The 16,990-nt window shown below is 45.9% G+C and overlaps 9 non-coding genes and 2 pseudogenes across 9 annotated transcripts; all 11 read right to left on the bottom strand.

Moving 5' to 3' along the window:
* Positions 1–1,232: 1,232 nt before the first annotated feature.
* LOC142727876 (U2 spliceosomal RNA) lies at positions 1,233–1,423 on the bottom strand. Its single transcript, XR_012877324.1, has one exon. It is a non-coding gene; the product is annotated as a U2 spliceosomal RNA (small nuclear RNA).
* Positions 1,424–2,729: 1,306 nt separating this feature from the next.
* LOC142727887 (U2 spliceosomal RNA) lies at positions 2,730–2,919 on the bottom strand. Its single transcript, XR_012877334.1, has one exon. It is a non-coding gene; the product is annotated as a U2 spliceosomal RNA (small nuclear RNA).
* Positions 2,920–4,268: 1,349 nt separating this feature from the next.
* LOC142727905 (U2 spliceosomal RNA) lies at positions 4,269–4,379 on the bottom strand (annotated as a pseudogene).
* A 1,306-nt stretch (positions 4,380–5,685) lies between these two features.
* LOC142727875 (U2 spliceosomal RNA) lies at positions 5,686–5,876 on the bottom strand. Its single transcript, XR_012877323.1, has one exon. It is a non-coding gene; the product is annotated as a U2 spliceosomal RNA (small nuclear RNA).
* A 1,306-nt stretch (positions 5,877–7,182) lies between these two features.
* On the bottom strand, positions 7,183–7,373 carry LOC142727873 (U2 spliceosomal RNA). Its single transcript, XR_012877321.1, has one exon. It is a non-coding gene; the product is annotated as a U2 spliceosomal RNA (small nuclear RNA).
* Positions 7,374–8,679: 1,306 nt separating this feature from the next.
* Positions 8,680–8,870, bottom strand: LOC142727872 (U2 spliceosomal RNA). Its single transcript, XR_012877320.1, has one exon. It is a non-coding gene; the product is annotated as a U2 spliceosomal RNA (small nuclear RNA).
* Positions 8,871–10,176: 1,306 nt separating this feature from the next.
* LOC142727885 (U2 spliceosomal RNA) lies at positions 10,177–10,366 on the bottom strand. The gene has a single exon (XR_012877332.1). It is a non-coding gene; the product is annotated as a U2 spliceosomal RNA (small nuclear RNA).
* A 1,349-nt stretch (positions 10,367–11,715) lies between these two features.
* LOC142727904 (U2 spliceosomal RNA) lies at positions 11,716–11,826 on the bottom strand (annotated as a pseudogene).
* A 1,306-nt stretch (positions 11,827–13,132) lies between these two features.
* LOC142727871 (U2 spliceosomal RNA) lies at positions 13,133–13,323 on the bottom strand. The gene has a single exon (XR_012877319.1). It is a non-coding gene; the product is annotated as a U2 spliceosomal RNA (small nuclear RNA).
* A 1,306-nt stretch (positions 13,324–14,629) lies between these two features.
* On the bottom strand, positions 14,630–14,820 carry LOC142727869 (U2 spliceosomal RNA). The gene has a single exon (XR_012877318.1). It is a non-coding gene; the product is annotated as a U2 spliceosomal RNA (small nuclear RNA).
* A 1,306-nt stretch (positions 14,821–16,126) lies between these two features.
* LOC142727884 (U2 spliceosomal RNA) lies at positions 16,127–16,316 on the bottom strand. The gene has a single exon (XR_012877331.1). It is a non-coding gene; the product is annotated as a U2 spliceosomal RNA (small nuclear RNA).
* Between the last annotated feature and the right edge of the window lie 674 nt (positions 16,317–16,990).

Genomic DNA, 16,990 nt, shown 5'->3' with positions numbered 1-16,990 from the left:
ACTCCTAGGCAATTCCATGGGGCCCTGCAGGCTCACACACATTTACAGCTACTAAGCGGGAGGGAGGTGAATAAAGGCCGGAGAGGAAGCTACACAGGATTTGCTTCTTTTGCTTGCACCACAATGCAGTGCTGAAAGAGGAGGAATCTACATAAAAACGCCTTCCTGGCAACGCCCAAATGCCCTCCTGCCATGCAGATAAACACTGGCAGCGGCAGCAAGTGCATGCCCACAGCCACCCCTTGTTCCTTCACACCTTGTATCAGCTGTAATCCAGTCCAGTCCAGTCCAGTGCTGCCTGCTGAGCAGCACTGACCAACACTGCCTGGGCCCAGGCTTTTATCTATCTCTGAGGCAGGCCCCATTATGATGTCAGAAAGCTGGCTCTGGAATCCTGAGGGCTCCACTATGACACGTGCAAAGTTCCGTCTGAACTTTATATAAGACGGTGCGGCTCAGTCAGTCACTCAGTGTTGCCTGAGAGGGCAACACTGCAACAGCCGGCCGCCAGGCTGTCTTTTTTTTGCACATTTATTTGCCTCCAGGAGGCCACAAGAGGGAGACAAGGGACTGCAAAATGGAAAATAGGCATCCACCAACTTTACAGACAACTTCTCTTTGCTCCTACAACCTCCATCCTTGCACAGTTTGTTATTCTTCCAGGTAACATAGTAACAAATCCAAATTGCTGCTCTCTTTGTAGGCAAGCAAGGGTTTGTTGCAACTGCAATTCTTACTTCTTCTTGGAAATGTAGGGACGACAGTACATTCCATCACATCCATCTAGTGTACACAGGTAGGTCCATTGTGGCGGGCGGGCTGCTTTAATGGCTGTTTGCTGTTCCCCCTACTCCACTCCACTATTTGACTGTGGTGCTGCATCAATCAATCAGTGGCTGGCTCAGGTGCAGCTCTTTAACCTACCTAAAAGGGAGGGCGGAGAGAAGACAAGGAAGGTGAATGAGCTGTTCCAATGTGAAATGCCGGAAACACAGAAACACAGAAGACACACACACACACACACACACACACACACACACACAACAAGAGGTGGCAATGTATTAATTAATTGCATTTAATAAATGAGCTCATTATCACACATGACTGTACAAATGCATTGTCCAACAGGTGTTGAAATAATGGGATTAAAAGGGGAGATCCCATCAGAAAGACAAAAACAATAGCAAACACAAATAGCACTTTTGGAATCTGATTTTAGTCAACACATAAGGGAAGGGTGCACCGGTCCTGGAAATACTGCAATACCAGGTCAATGCGTGGAGTGGACAGAGCAAGCTCTATTTCCATCTCCCTGTTCTAAAAATCCATTTAATATATGGTCCCCAGATAGGGGACGTATCAGATATTAAACTGATAAGAACAGATACTACACTTGATCTTAGCCAAAAGGCCGAGAAGCGATAACCCGAGCGGCCCTTGCCTTGCCCGAGCCTGTCCCATACTGCTGTTCACCCCTTGCAGCGATTGATTCAGCCTACTCCTAGGCAATTCCATGGGGCCCTGCAGGCTCACACACATTTACAGCTACTAAGCGGGAGGGAGGTGAATAAAGGCCGGAGAGGAAGCTACACAGGATTTGCTTCTTTTGCTTGCACCACAATGCAGTGCTGAAAGAGGAGGAATCTACATAAAAACGCCTTCCTGGCAACGCCCAAATGCCCTCCTGCCATGCAGATAAACACTGGCAGCGGCAGCAAGTGCATGCCCACAGCCACCCCTTGTTCCTTCACACCTTGTATCAGCTGTAATCCAGTCCAGTCCAGTCCAGTGCTGCCTGCTGAGCAGCACTGACCAACACTGCCTGGGCCCAGGCTTTTATCTATCTCTGAGGCAGGCCCCATTATGATGTCAGAAAGCTGGCTCTGGAATCCTGAGGGCTCCACTATGACACGTGCAAAGTTCCGTCTGAACTTTATATAAGACGGTGCGGCTCAGTCAGTCACTCAGTGTTGCCTGAGAGGGCAACACTGCAACAGCCGGCCGCCAGGCTGTCTTTTTTTTGCACATTTATTTGCCTCCAGGAGGCCACAAGAGGGAGACAAGGGACTGCAAAATGGAAAATAGGCATCCACCAACTTTACAGACAACTTCTCTTTGCTCCTACAACCTCCATCCTTGCACAGTTTGTTATTCTTCCAGGTAACATAGTAACAAATCCAAATTGCTGCTCTCTTTGTAGGCAAGCAAGGGTTTGTTGCAACTGCAATTCTTACTTCTTCTTGGAAATGTAGGGACGACAGTACATTCCATCACATCCATCTAGTGTACACAGGTAGGTCCATTGTGGCGGGCGGGCTGCTTTAATGGCTGTTTGCTGTTCCCCCTACTCCACTCCACTATTTGACTGTGGTGCTGCATCAATCAATCAGTGGCTGGCTCAGGTGCAGCTCTTTAACCTACCTAAAAGGGAGGGCGGAGAGAAGACAAGGAAGGTGAATGAGCTGTTCCAATGTGAAATGCCGGAAACACAGAAACACAGAAGACACACACACACACACACACACACACACACACACACAACAAGAGGTGGCAATGTATTAATTAATTGCATTTAATAAATGAGCTCATTATCACACATGACTGTACAAATGCATTGTCCAACAGGTGTTGAAATAATGGGATTAAAAGGGGAGATCCCATCAGAAAGACAAAAACAATAGCAAACACAAATAGCACTTTTGGAATCTGATTTTAGTCAACACATAAGGGAAGGGTGCACCGGTCCTGGAAATACTGCAATACCAGGTCAATGCGTGGAGTGGACAGAGCAAGCTCTATTTCCATCTCCCTGTTCTAAAAATCCATTTAATATATGGTCCCCAGATAGGGGACGTATCAGATATTAAACTGATAAGAACAGATCTTTTTAATTCATTCAGATCACGTCTTAAAAATCATAAAATTCAAAATAAAAAAGACTTAGATCATCACAATGAAAACTGAAAACGTACAATTAATTTTTGTTTTCCTCTTTCCTTTTTTTTCCTAAGAAATCAAAAAAACATTCCTTTTTTAACAGCAATAGTTCCTAACATATCCACTAGATGTTCCTGCAAATCATTACCATCCCACTCACAGTTTACAATGCACGTTAACCACGTTGGCACACCATACCTTTCAAGAAACCCTGGTAAATTTTCTCTTACACAGAGCCGCACCCTCCTCCGCATTTTTTCAAAATTAATTTTACTACGTAACTGCTCTACTTCTTCCAATAACCTGTCTCTTTCTGCTCTTTCCTCTTCTGAAATGACACTTTTTTTCTTTCTCTCTGCTTTTTTCCTTTTTTTCTCATCACTTTGCCCACTTCCTTCCAATTTGTGAAGCTTGCCTTCTTCCAAACTAACTTCCGCTTCCTTTCTTTTGACTATCTTCTTATTTTCCTCTTGTACCTCACGTTTGCTTTTCTTTGGGCACGATTTGAATATGTGCCCCTCCTCTCCACACATATTACATACTTTCCCTTTCTGACATTCATTATACTTATGTCCCTCTTGCAGACATTTTGTACACATTACTTTCTCACAGGCTTCTCTCTCATGACCATACTCTTTACAATTCAAACAAAACATATCCATTCCAAGAAAAAATAAATTTCCACACGCACTTCCAATCTTGAACCGCGCTGGAGGAAACAATAGGTTTCTAGATTCACCAATTCTCACAAATTTACAAAGAAATTTCCACTTCCCAGTCCAAAATCCAAAAGGGTTAAACACTTTCCCCTTTCCCACCACCTCCTCACAAAACTTATTGAGAAATAACTTAATGTCCTCTTCATCCACGTAAGGCGAAAACATTTTTACAACCACCAACTTTTTGTTTGGCACAAAATGTGGTGTTACCTTCACACCCACAAGTCTTGGGTCCCTTTTACCTTCCTTCAAGCGTTCTAAAAAGACAGCATAAATTTCTTCTGTGGCGAAGGTAACGTCAAAGCACCCTCTCCTCGGATAGTCCATCACCGCCAAAATGCATGATCTCTCCAGCTGAAAGAAATCCAACAAAAGAACCTTTGTGATGAACTCCAGATCCTTCCTTTGTCGCTCAGATTCCTCCACGAAAAACCGGACAGCATTCCTGGTACGCATATATTCGGGAATTTCCTCCATCCTGCTCCAAACGAATTCCAGCAATCTCCAAAGAATACCTTCAGTACCGAAGTACCAGGCAGGTGATCGCTCCCCGTTGCCCTGGACTAATCCTCCTCCCCAATAGCAGCAGAGGGGTGAAGTCTCTCCTAAGAGAAACGATCCCCCCAGGCCAAGGAAAAGGGTACCAGGGCACCTCCTGACCAAGAAACAAGGCAATACCCTAAAGTACTACACTTGATCTTAGCCAAAAGGCCGAGAAGCGATAACCCGAGCGGCCCTTGCCTTGCCCGAGCCTGTCCCATACTGCTGTTCACCCCTTGCAGCGATTGATTCAGCCTACTCCTAGGCAATTCCATGGGGCCCTGCAGGCTCACACACATTTACAGCTACTAAGCGGGAGGGAGGTGAATAAAGGCCGGAGAGGAAGCTACACAGGATTTGCTTCTTTTGCTTGCACCACAATGCAGTGCTGAAAGAGGAGGAATCTACATAAAAACGCCTTCCTGGCAACGCCCAAATGCCCTCCTGCCATGCAGATAAACACTGGCAGCGGCAGCAAGTGCATGCCCACAGCCACCCCTTGTTCCTTCACACCTTGTATCAGCTGTAATCCAGTCCAGTCCAGTCCAGTGCTGCCTGCTGAGCAGCACTGACCAACACTGCCTGGGCCCAGGCTTTTATCTATCTCTGAGGCAGGCCCCATTATGATGTCAGAAAGCTGGCTCTGGAATCCTGAGGGCTCCACTATGACACGTGCAAAGTTCCGTCTGAACTTTATATAAGACGGTGCGGCTCAGTCAGTCACTCAGTGTTGCCTGAGAGGGCAACACTGCAACAGCCGGCCGCCAGGCTGTCTTTTTTTTGCACATTTATTTGCCTCCAGGAGGCCACAAGAGGGAGACAAGGGACTGCAAAATGGAAAATAGGCATCCACCAACTTTACAGACAACTTCTCTTTGCTCCTACAACCTCCATCCTTGCACAGTTTGTTATTCTTCCAGGTAACATAGTAACAAATCCAAATTGCTGCTCTCTTTGTAGGCAAGCAAGGGTTTGTTGCAACTGCAATTCTTACTTCTTCTTGGAAATGTAGGGACGACAGTACATTCCATCACATCCATCTAGTGTACACAGGTAGGTCCATTGTGGCGGGCGGGCTGCTTTAATGGCTGTTTGCTGTTCCCCCTACTCCACTCCACTATTTGACTGTGGTGCTGCATCAATCAATCAGTGGCTGGCTCAGGTGCAGCTCTTTAACCTACCTAAAAGGGAGGGCGGAGAGAAGACAAGGAAGGTGAATGAGCTGTTCCAATGTGAAATGCCGGAAACACAGAAACACAGAAGACACACACACACACACACACACACACACACACACACAACAAGAGGTGGCAATGTATTAATTAATTGCATTTAATAAATGAGCTCATTATCACACATGACTGTACAAATGCATTGTCCAACAGGTGTTGAAATAATGGGATTAAAAGGGGAGATCCCATCAGAAAGACAAAAACAATAGCAAACACAAATAGCACTTTTGGAATCTGATTTTAGTCAACACATAAGGGAAGGGTGCACCGGTCCTGGAAATACTGCAATACCAGGTCAATGCGTGGAGTGGACAGAGCAAGCTCTATTTCCATCTCCCTGTTCTAAAAATCCATTTAATATATGGTCCCCAGATAGGGGACGTATCAGATATTAAACTGATAAGAACAGATACTACACTTGATCTTAGCCAAAAGGCCGAGAAGCGATAACCCGAGCGGCCCTTGCCTTGCCCGAGCCTGTCCCATACTGCTGTTCACCCCTTGCAGCGATTGATTCAGCCTACTCCTAGGCAATTCCATGGGGCCCTGCAGGCTCACACACATTTACAGCTACTAAGCGGGAGGGAGGTGAATAAAGGCCGGAGAGGAAGCTACACAGGATTTGCTTCTTTTGCTTGCACCACAATGCAGTGCTGAAAGAGGAGGAATCTACATAAAAACGCCTTCCTGGCAACGCCCAAATGCCCTCCTGCCATGCAGATAAACACTGGCAGCGGCAGCAAGTGCATGCCCACAGCCACCCCTTGTTCCTTCACACCTTGTATCAGCTGTAATCCAGTCCAGTCCAGTCCAGTGCTGCCTGCTGAGCAGCACTGACCAACACTGCCTGGGCCCAGGCTTTTATCTATCTCTGAGGCAGGCCCCATTATGATGTCAGAAAGCTGGCTCTGGAATCCTGAGGGCTCCACTATGACACGTGCAAAGTTCCGTCTGAACTTTATATAAGACGGTGCGGCTCAGTCAGTCACTCAGTGTTGCCTGAGAGGGCAACACTGCAACAGCCGGCCGCCAGGCTGTCTTTTTTTTGCACATTTATTTGCCTCCAGGAGGCCACAAGAGGGAGACAAGGGACTGCAAAATGGAAAATAGGCATCCACCAACTTTACAGACAACTTCTCTTTGCTCCTACAACCTCCATCCTTGCACAGTTTGTTATTCTTCCAGGTAACATAGTAACAAATCCAAATTGCTGCTCTCTTTGTAGGCAAGCAAGGGTTTGTTGCAACTGCAATTCTTACTTCTTCTTGGAAATGTAGGGACGACAGTACATTCCATCACATCCATCTAGTGTACACAGGTAGGTCCATTGTGGCGGGCGGGCTGCTTTAATGGCTGTTTGCTGTTCCCCCTACTCCACTCCACTATTTGACTGTGGTGCTGCATCAATCAATCAGTGGCTGGCTCAGGTGCAGCTCTTTAACCTACCTAAAAGGGAGGGCGGAGAGAAGACAAGGAAGGTGAATGAGCTGTTCCAATGTGAAATGCCGGAAACACAGAAACACAGAAGACACACACACACACACACACACACACACACACACACAACAAGAGGTGGCAATGTATTAATTAATTGCATTTAATAAATGAGCTCATTATCACACATGACTGTACAAATGCATTGTCCAACAGGTGTTGAAATAATGGGATTAAAAGGGGAGATCCCATCAGAAAGACAAAAACAATAGCAAACACAAATAGCACTTTTGGAATCTGATTTTAGTCAACACATAAGGGAAGGGTGCACCGGTCCTGGAAATACTGCAATACCAGGTCAATGCGTGGAGTGGACAGAGCAAGCTCTATTTCCATCTCCCTGTTCTAAAAATCCATTTAATATATGGTCCCCAGATAGGGGACGTATCAGATATTAAACTGATAAGAACAGATACTACACTTGATCTTAGCCAAAAGGCCGAGAAGCGATAACCCGAGCGGCCCTTGCCTTGCCCGAGCCTGTCCCATACTGCTGTTCACCCCTTGCAGCGATTGATTCAGCCTACTCCTAGGCAATTCCATGGGGCCCTGCAGGCTCACACACATTTACAGCTACTAAGCGGGAGGGAGGTGAATAAAGGCCGGAGAGGAAGCTACACAGGATTTGCTTCTTTTGCTTGCACCACAATGCAGTGCTGAAAGAGGAGGAATCTACATAAAAACGCCTTCCTGGCAACGCCCAAATGCCCTCCTGCCATGCAGATAAACACTGGCAGCGGCAGCAAGTGCATGCCCACAGCCACCCCTTGTTCCTTCACACCTTGTATCAGCTGTAATCCAGTCCAGTCCAGTCCAGTGCTGCCTGCTGAGCAGCACTGACCAACACTGCCTGGGCCCAGGCTTTTATCTATCTCTGAGGCAGGCCCCATTATGATGTCAGAAAGCTGGCTCTGGAATCCTGAGGGCTCCACTATGACACGTGCAAAGTTCCGTCTGAACTTTATATAAGACGGTGCGGCTCAGTCAGTCACTCAGTGTTGCCTGAGAGGGCAACACTGCAACAGCCGGCCGCCAGGCTGTCTTTTTTTTGCACATTTATTTGCCTCCAGGAGGCCACAAGAGGGAGACAAGGGACTGCAAAATGGAAAATAGGCATCCACCAACTTTACAGACAACTTCTCTTTGCTCCTACAACCTCCATCCTTGCACAGTTTGTTATTCTTCCAGGTAACATAGTAACAAATCCAAATTGCTGCTCTCTTTGTAGGCAAGCAAGGGTTTGTTGCAACTGCAATTCTTACTTCTTCTTGGAAATGTAGGGACGACAGTACATTCCATCACATCCATCTAGTGTACACAGGTAGGTCCATTGTGGCGGGCGGGCTGCTTTAATGGCTGTTTGCTGTTCCCCCTACTCCACTCCACTATTTGACTGTGGTGCTGCATCAATCAATCAGTGGCTGGCTCAGGTGCAGCTCTTTAACCTACCTAAAAGGGAGGGCGGAGAGAAGACAAGGAAGGTGAATGAGCTGTTCCAATGTGAAATGCCGGAAACACAGAAACACAGAAGACACACACACACACACACACACACACACACACACACAACAAGAGGTGGCAATGTATTAATTAATTGCATTTAATAAATGAGCTCATTATCACACATGACTGTACAAATGCATTGTCCAACAGGTGTTGAAATAATGGGATTAAAAGGGGAGATCCCATCAGAAAGACAAAAACAATAGCAAACACAAATAGCACTTTTGGAATCTGATTTTAGTCAACACATAAGGGAAGGGTGCACCGGTCCTGGAAATACTGCAATACCAGGTCAATGCGTGGAGTGGACAGAGCAAGCTCTATTTCCATCTCCCTGTTCTAAAAATCCATTTAATATATGGTCCCCAGATAGGGGACGTATCAGATATTAAACTGATAAGAACAGATACTACACTTGATCTTAGCCAAAAGGCCGAGAAGCGATAACCCGAGCGGCCCTTGCCTTGCCCGAGCCTGTCCCATACTGCTGTTCACCCCTTGCAGCGATTGATTCAGCCTACTCCTAGGCAATTCCATGGGGCCCTGCAGGCTCACACACATTTACAGCTACTAAGCGGGAGGGAGGTGAATAAAGGCCGGAGAGGAAGCTACACAGGATTTGCTTCTTTTGCTTGCACCACAATGCAGTGCTGAAAGAGGAGGAATCTACATAAAAACGCCTTCCTGGCAACGCCCAAATGCCCTCCTGCCATGCAGATAAACACTGGCAGCGGCAGCAAGTGCATGCCCACAGCCACCCCTTGTTCCTTCACACCTTGTATCAGCTGTAATCCAGTCCAGTCCAGTCCAGTGCTGCCTGCTGAGCAGCACTGACCAACACTGCCTGGGCCCAGGCTTTTATCTATCTCTGAGGCAGGCCCCATTATGATGTCAGAAAGCTGGCTCTGGAATCCTGAGGGCTCCACTATGACACGTGCAAAGTTCCGTCTGAACTTTATATAAGACGGTGCGGCTCAGTCAGTCACTCAGTGTTGCCTGAGAGGGCAACACTGCAACAGCCGGCCGCCAGGCTGTCTTTTTTTTGCACATTTATTTGCCTCCAGGAGGCCACAAGAGGGAGACAAGGGACTGCAAAATGGAAAATAGGCATCCACCAACTTTACAGACAACTTCTCTTTGCTCCTACAACCTCCATCCTTGCACAGTTTGTTATTCTTCCAGGTAACATAGTAACAAATCCAAATTGCTGCTCTCTTTGTAGGCAAGCAAGGGTTTGTTGCAACTGCAATTCTTACTTCTTCTTGGAAATGTAGGGACGACAGTACATTCCATCACATCCATCTAGTGTACACAGGTAGGTCCATTGTGGCGGGCGGGCTGCTTTAATGGCTGTTTGCTGTTCCCCCTACTCCACTCCACTATTTGACTGTGGTGCTGCATCAATCAATCAGTGGCTGGCTCAGGTGCAGCTCTTTAACCTACCTAAAAGGGAGGGCGGAGAGAAGACAAGGAAGGTGAATGAGCTGTTCCAATGTGAAATGCCGGAAACACAGAAACACAGAAGACACACACACACACACACACACACACACACACACACAACAAGAGGTGGCAATGTATTAATTAATTGCATTTAATAAATGAGCTCATTATCACACATGACTGTACAAATGCATTGTCCAACAGGTGTTGAAATAATGGGATTAAAAGGGGAGATCCCATCAGAAAGACAAAAACAATAGCAAACACAAATAGCACTTTTGGAATCTGATTTTAGTCAACACATAAGGGAAGGGTGCACCGGTCCTGGAAATACTGCAATACCAGGTCAATGCGTGGAGTGGACAGAGCAAGCTCTATTTCCATCTCCCTGTTCTAAAAATCCATTTAATATATGGTCCCCAGATAGGGGACGTATCAGATATTAAACTGATAAGAACAGATCTTTTTAATTCATTCAGATCACGTCTTAAAAATCATAAAATTCAAAATAAAAAAGACTTAGATCATCACAATGAAAACTGAAAACGTACAATTAATTTTTGTTTTCCTCTTTCCTTTTTTTTCCTAAGAAATCAAAAAAACATTCCTTTTTTAACAGCAATAGTTCCTAACATATCCACTAGATGTTCCTGCAAATCATTACCATCCCACTCACAGTTTACAATGCACGTTAACCACGTTGGCACACCATACCTTTCAAGAAACCCTGGTAAATTTTCTCTTACACAGAGCCGCACCCTCCTCCGCATTTTTTCAAAATTAATTTTACTACGTAACTGCTCTACTTCTTCCAATAACCTGTCTCTTTCTGCTCTTTCCTCTTCTGAAATGACACTTTTTTTCTTTCTCTCTGCTTTTTTCCTTTTTTTCTCATCACTTTGCCCACTTCCTTCCAATTTGTGAAGCTTGCCTTCTTCCAAACTAACTTCCGCTTCCTTTCTTTTGACTATCTTCTTATTTTCCTCTTGTACCTCACGTTTGCTTTTCTTTGGGCACGATTTGAATATGTGCCCCTCCTCTCCACACATATTACATACTTTCCCTTTCTGACATTCATTATACTTATGTCCCTCTTGCAGACATTTTGTACACATTACTTTCTCACAGGCTTCTCTCTCATGACCATACTCTTTACAATTCAAACAAAACATATCCATTCCAAGAAAAAATAAATTTCCACACGCACTTCCAATCTTGAACCGCGCTGGAGGAAACAATAGGTTTCTAGATTCACCAATTCTCACAAATTTACAAAGAAATTTCCACTTCCCAGTCCAAAATCCAAAAGGGTTAAACACTTTCCCCTTTCCCACCACCTCCTCACAAAACTTATTGAGAAATAACTTAATGTCCTCTTCATCCACGTAAGGCGAAAACATTTTTACAACCACCAACTTTTTGTTTGGCACAAAATGTGGTGTTACCTTCACACCCACAAGTCTTGGGTCCCTTTTACCTTCCTTCAAGCGTTCTAAAAAGACAGCATAAATTTCTTCTGTGGCGAAGGTAACGTCAAAGCACCCTCTCCTCGGATAGTCCATCACCGCCAAAATGCATGATCTCTCCAGCTGAAAGAAATCCAACAAAAGAACCTTTGTGATGAACTCCAGATCCTTCCTTTGTCGCTCAGATTCCTCCACGAAAAACCGGACAGCATTCCTGGTACGCATATATTCGGGAATTTCCTCCATCCTGCTCCAAACGAATTCCAGCAATCTCCAAAGAATACCTTCAGTACCGAAGTACCAGGCAGGTGATCGCTCCCCGTTGCCCTGGACTAATCCTCCTCCCCAATAGCAGCAGAGGGGTGAAGTCTCTCCTAAGAGAAACGATCCCCCCAGGCCAAGGAAAAGGGTACCAGGGCACCTCCTGACCAAGAAACAAGGCAATACCCTAAAGTACTACACTTGATCTTAGCCAAAAGGCCGAGAAGCGATAACCCGAGCGGCCCTTGCCTTGCCCGAGCCTGTCCCATACTGCTGTTCACCCCTTGCAGCGATTGATTCAGCCTACTCCTAGGCAATTCCATGGGGCCCTGCAGGCTCACACACATTTACAGCTACTAAGCGGGAGGGAGGTGAATAAAGGCCGGAGAGGAAGCTACACAGGATTTGCTTCTTTTGCTTGCACCACAATGCAGTGCTGAAAGAGGAGGAATCTACATAAAAACGCCTTCCTGGCAACGCCCAAATGCCCTCCTGCCATGCAGATAAACACTGGCAGCGGCAGCAAGTGCATGCCCACAGCCACCCCTTGTTCCTTCACACCTTGTATCAGCTGTAATCCAGTCCAGTCCAGTCCAGTGCTGCCTGCTGAGCAGCACTGACCAACACTGCCTGGGCCCAGGCTTTTATCTATCTCTGAGGCAGGCCCCATTATGATGTCAGAAAGCTGGCTCTGGAATCCTGAGGGCTCCACTATGACACGTGCAAAGTTCCGTCTGAACTTTATATAAGACGGTGCGGCTCAGTCAGTCACTCAGTGTTGCCTGAGAGGGCAACACTGCAACAGCCGGCCGCCAGGCTGTCTTTTTTTTGCACATTTATTTGCCTCCAGGAGGCCACAAGAGGGAGACAAGGGACTGCAAAATGGAAAATAGGCATCCACCAACTTTACAGACAACTTCTCTTTGCTCCTACAACCTCCATCCTTGCACAGTTTGTTATTCTTCCAGGTAACATAGTAACAAATCCAAATTGCTGCTCTCTTTGTAGGCAAGCAAGGGTTTGTTGCAACTGCAATTCTTACTTCTTCTTGGAAATGTAGGGACGACAGTACATTCCATCACATCCATCTAGTGTACACAGGTAGGTCCATTGTGGCGGGCGGGCTGCTTTAATGGCTGTTTGCTGTTCCCCCTACTCCACTCCACTATTTGACTGTGGTGCTGCATCAATCAATCAGTGGCTGGCTCAGGTGCAGCTCTTTAACCTACCTAAAAGGGAGGGCGGAGAGAAGACAAGGAAGGTGAATGAGCTGTTCCAATGTGAAATGCCGGAAACACAGAAACACAGAAGACACACACACACACACACACACACACACACACACACAACAAGAGGTGGCAATGTATTAATTAATTGCATTTAATAAATGAGCTCATTATCACACATGACTGTACAAATGCATTGTCCAACAGGTGTTGAAATAATGGGATTAAAAGGGGAGATCCCATCAGAAAGACAAAAACAATAGCAAACACAAATAGCACTTTTGGAATCTGATTTTAGTCAACACATAAGGGAAGGGTGCACCGGTCCTGGAAATACTGCAATACCAGGTCAATGCGTGGAGTGGACAGAGCAAGCTCTATTTCCATCTCCCTGTTCTAAAAATCCATTTAATATATGGTCCCCAGATAGGGGACGTATCAGATATTAAACTGATAAGAACAGATACTACACTTGATCTTAGCCAAAAGGCCGAGAAGCGATAACCCGAGCGGCCCTTGCCTTGCCCGAGCCTGTCCCATACTGCTGTTCACCCCTTGCAGCGATTGATTCAGCCTACTCCTAGGCAATTCCATGGGGCCCTGCAGGCTCACACACATTTACAGCTACTAAGCGGGAGGGAGGTGAATAAAGGCCGGAGAGGAAGCTACACAGGATTTGCTTCTTTTGCTTGCACCACAATGCAGTGCTGAAAGAGGAGGAATCTACATAAAAACGCCTTCCTGGCAACGCCCAAATGCCCTCCTGCCATGCAGATAAACACTGGCAGCGGCAGCAAGTGCATGCCCACAGCCACCCCTTGTTCCTTCACACCTTGTATCAGCTGTAATCCAGTCCAGTCCAGTCCAGTGCTGCCTGCTGAGCAGCACTGACCAACACTGCCTGGGCCCAGGCTTTTATCTATCTCTGAGGCAGGCCCCATTATGATGTCAGAAAGCTGGCTCTGGAATCCTGAGGGCTCCACTATGACACGTGCAAAGTTCCGTCTGAACTTTATATAAGACGGTGCGGCTCAGTCAGTCACTCAGTGTTGCCTGAGAGGGCAACACTGCAACAGCCGGCCGCCAGGCTGTCTTTTTTTTGCACATTTATTTGCCTCCAGGAGGCCACAAGAGGGAGACAAGGGACTGCAAAATGGAAAATAGGCATCCACCAACTTTACAGACAACTTCTCTTTGCTCCTACAACCTCCATCCTTGCACAGTTTGTTATTCTTCCAGGTAACATAGTAACAAATCCAAATTGCTGCTCTCTTTGTAGGCAAGCAAGGGTTTGTTGCAACTGCAATTCTTACTTCTTCTTGGAAATGTAGGGACGACAGTACATTCCATCACATCCATCTAGTGTACACAGGTAGGTCCATTGTGGCGGGCGGGCTGCTTTAATGGCTGTTTGCTGTTCCCCCTACTCCACTCCACTATTTGACTGTGGTGCTGCATCAATCAATCAGTGGCTGGCTCAGGTGCAGCTCTTTAACCTACCTAAAAGGGAGGGCGGAGAGAAGACAAGGAAGGTGAATGAGCTGTTCCAATGTGAAATGCCGGAAACACAGAAACACAGAAGACACACACACACACACACACACACACACACACACACAACAAGAGGTGGCAATGTATTAATTAATTGCATTTAATAAATGAGCTCATTATCACACATGACTGTACAAATGCATTGTCCAACAGGTGTTGAAATAATGGGATTAAAAGGGGAGATCCCATCAGAAAGACAAAAACAATAGCAAACACAAATAGCACTTTTGGAATCTGATTTTAGTCAACACATAAGGGAAGGGTGCACCGGTCCTGGAAATACTGCAATACCAGGTCAATGCGTGGAGTGGACAGAGCAAGCTCTATTTCCATCTCCCTGTTCTAAAAATCCATTTAATATATGGTCCCCAGATAGGGGACGTATCAGATATTAAACTGATAAGAACAGATACTACACTTGATCTTAGCCAAAAGGCCGAGAAGCGATAACCCGAGCGGCCCTTGCCTTGCCCGAGCCTGTCCCATACTGCTGTTCACCCCTTGCAGCGATTGATTCAGCCTACTCCTAGGCAATTCCATGGGGCCCTGCAGGCTCACACACATTTACAGCTACTAAGCGGGAGGGAGGTGAATAAAGGCCGGAGAGGAAGCTACACAGGATTTGCTTCTTTTGCTTGCACCACAATGCAGTGCTGAAAGAGGAGGAATCTACATAAAAACGCCTTCCTGGCAACGCCCAAATGCCCTCCTGCCATGCAGATAAACACTGGCAGCGGCAGCAAGTGCATGCCCACAGCCACCCCTTGTTCCTTCACACCTTGTATCAGCTGTAATCCAGTCCAGTCCAGTCCAGTGCTGCCTGCTGAGCAGCACTGACCAACACTGCCTGGGCCCAGGCTTTTATCTATCTCTGAGGCAGGCCCCATTATGATGTCAGAAAGCTGGCTCTGGAATCCTGAGGGCTCCACTATGACACGTGCAAAGTTCCGTCTGAACTTTATATAAGACGGTGCGGCTCAGTCAGTCACTCAGTGTTGCCTGAGAGGGCAACACTGCAACAGCCGGCCGCCAGGCTGTCTTTTTTTTGCACATTTATTTGCCTCCAGGAGGCCACAAGAGGGAGACAAGGGACTGCAAAATGGAAAATAGGCATCCACCAACTTTACAGACAACTTCTCTTTGCTCCTACAACCTCCATCCTTGCACAGTTTGTTATTCTTCCAGGTAACATAGTAACAAATCCAAATTGCTGCTCTCTTTGTAGGCAAGCAAGGGTTTGTTGCAACTGCAATTCTTACTTCTTCTTGGAAATGTAGGGACGACAGTACATTCCATCACATCCATCTAGTGTACACAGGTAGGTCCATTGTGGCGGGCGGGCTGCTTTAATGGCTGTTTGCTGTTCCCCCTACTCCACTCCACTATTTGACTGTGGTGCTGCATCAATCAATCAGTGGCTGGCTCAGGTGCAGCTCTTTAACCTACCTAAAAGGGAGGGCGGAGAGAAGACAAGGAAGGTGAATGAGCTGTTCCAATGTGAAATGCCGGAAACACAGAAACACAGAAGACACACACACACACACACACACACACACACACACACAACAAGAGGTGGCAATGTATTAATTAATTGCATTTAATAAATGAGCTCATTATCACACATGACTGTACAAATGCATTGTCCAACAGGTGTTGAAATAATGGGATTAAAAGGGGAGATCCCATCAGAAAGACAAAAACAATAGCAAACACAAATAGCACTTTTGGAATCTGATTTTAGTCAACACATAAGGGAAGGGTGCACCGGTCCTGGAAATACTGCAATACCAGGTCAATGCGTGGAGTGGACAGAGCAAGCTCTATTTCCATCTCCCTGTTCTAAAAATCCATTTAATATATGGTCCCCAGATAGGGGACGTATCAGATATTAAACTGATAAGAACAGATCTTTTTAATTCATTCAGATCACGTCTTAAAAATCATAAAATTCAAAATAAAAAAGACTTAGATCATCACAATGAAAACTGAAAACGTACAATTAATTTTTGTTTTCCTCTTTCCTTTTTTTTCCTAAGAAATCAAAAAAACATTCCTTTTTTAACAGCAATAGTTCCTAACATATCCACTAGATGTTCCTGCAAATCATTACCATCCCACTCACAGTTTACAATGCACGTTAACCACGTTGGCACACCATACCTTTCAAGAAACCCTGGTAAATTTTCTCTTACACAGAGCCGCACCCTCCTCCGCATTTTTTCAAAATTAATTTTACTACGTAACTGCTCTACTTCTTCCAATAACCTGTCTCTTTCTGCTCTTTCCTCTTCTGAAATGACACTTTTTTTCTTTCTCTCTGCTTTTTTCCTTTTTTTCTCATCACTTTGCCCACTTCCTTCCAATTTGTGAAGCTTGCCTTCTTCCAAACTAACTTCCGCTTCCTTTCTTTTGACTATCTTCTTATTTTCCTCTTGTACCTCACGTTTGCTTTTCTTTGGGCACGATTTGAATATGTGCCCCTCCTCTCCACACATATTACATACTTTCCCTTTCTGACATTCATTATACTTATGTCCCTCTTGCAGACATTTTGTACACATTACTTTCTCACAGGCTTCTCTCTCATGACCATACTCTTTACAATTCAAACAAAACAT

Source organism: Rhinoderma darwinii, unplaced genomic scaffold (assembly GCF_050947455.1).
Source record: "Rhinoderma darwinii isolate aRhiDar2 unplaced genomic scaffold, aRhiDar2.hap1 Scaffold_656, whole genome shotgun sequence".
Lineage (NCBI taxonomy): Eukaryota > Metazoa > Chordata > Amphibia > Anura > Rhinodermatidae > Rhinoderma > Rhinoderma darwinii.
The sequence above is the reverse complement of the archived record's forward strand: the minus strand, read 5'-3'. Positions and strand labels throughout refer to the sequence as shown.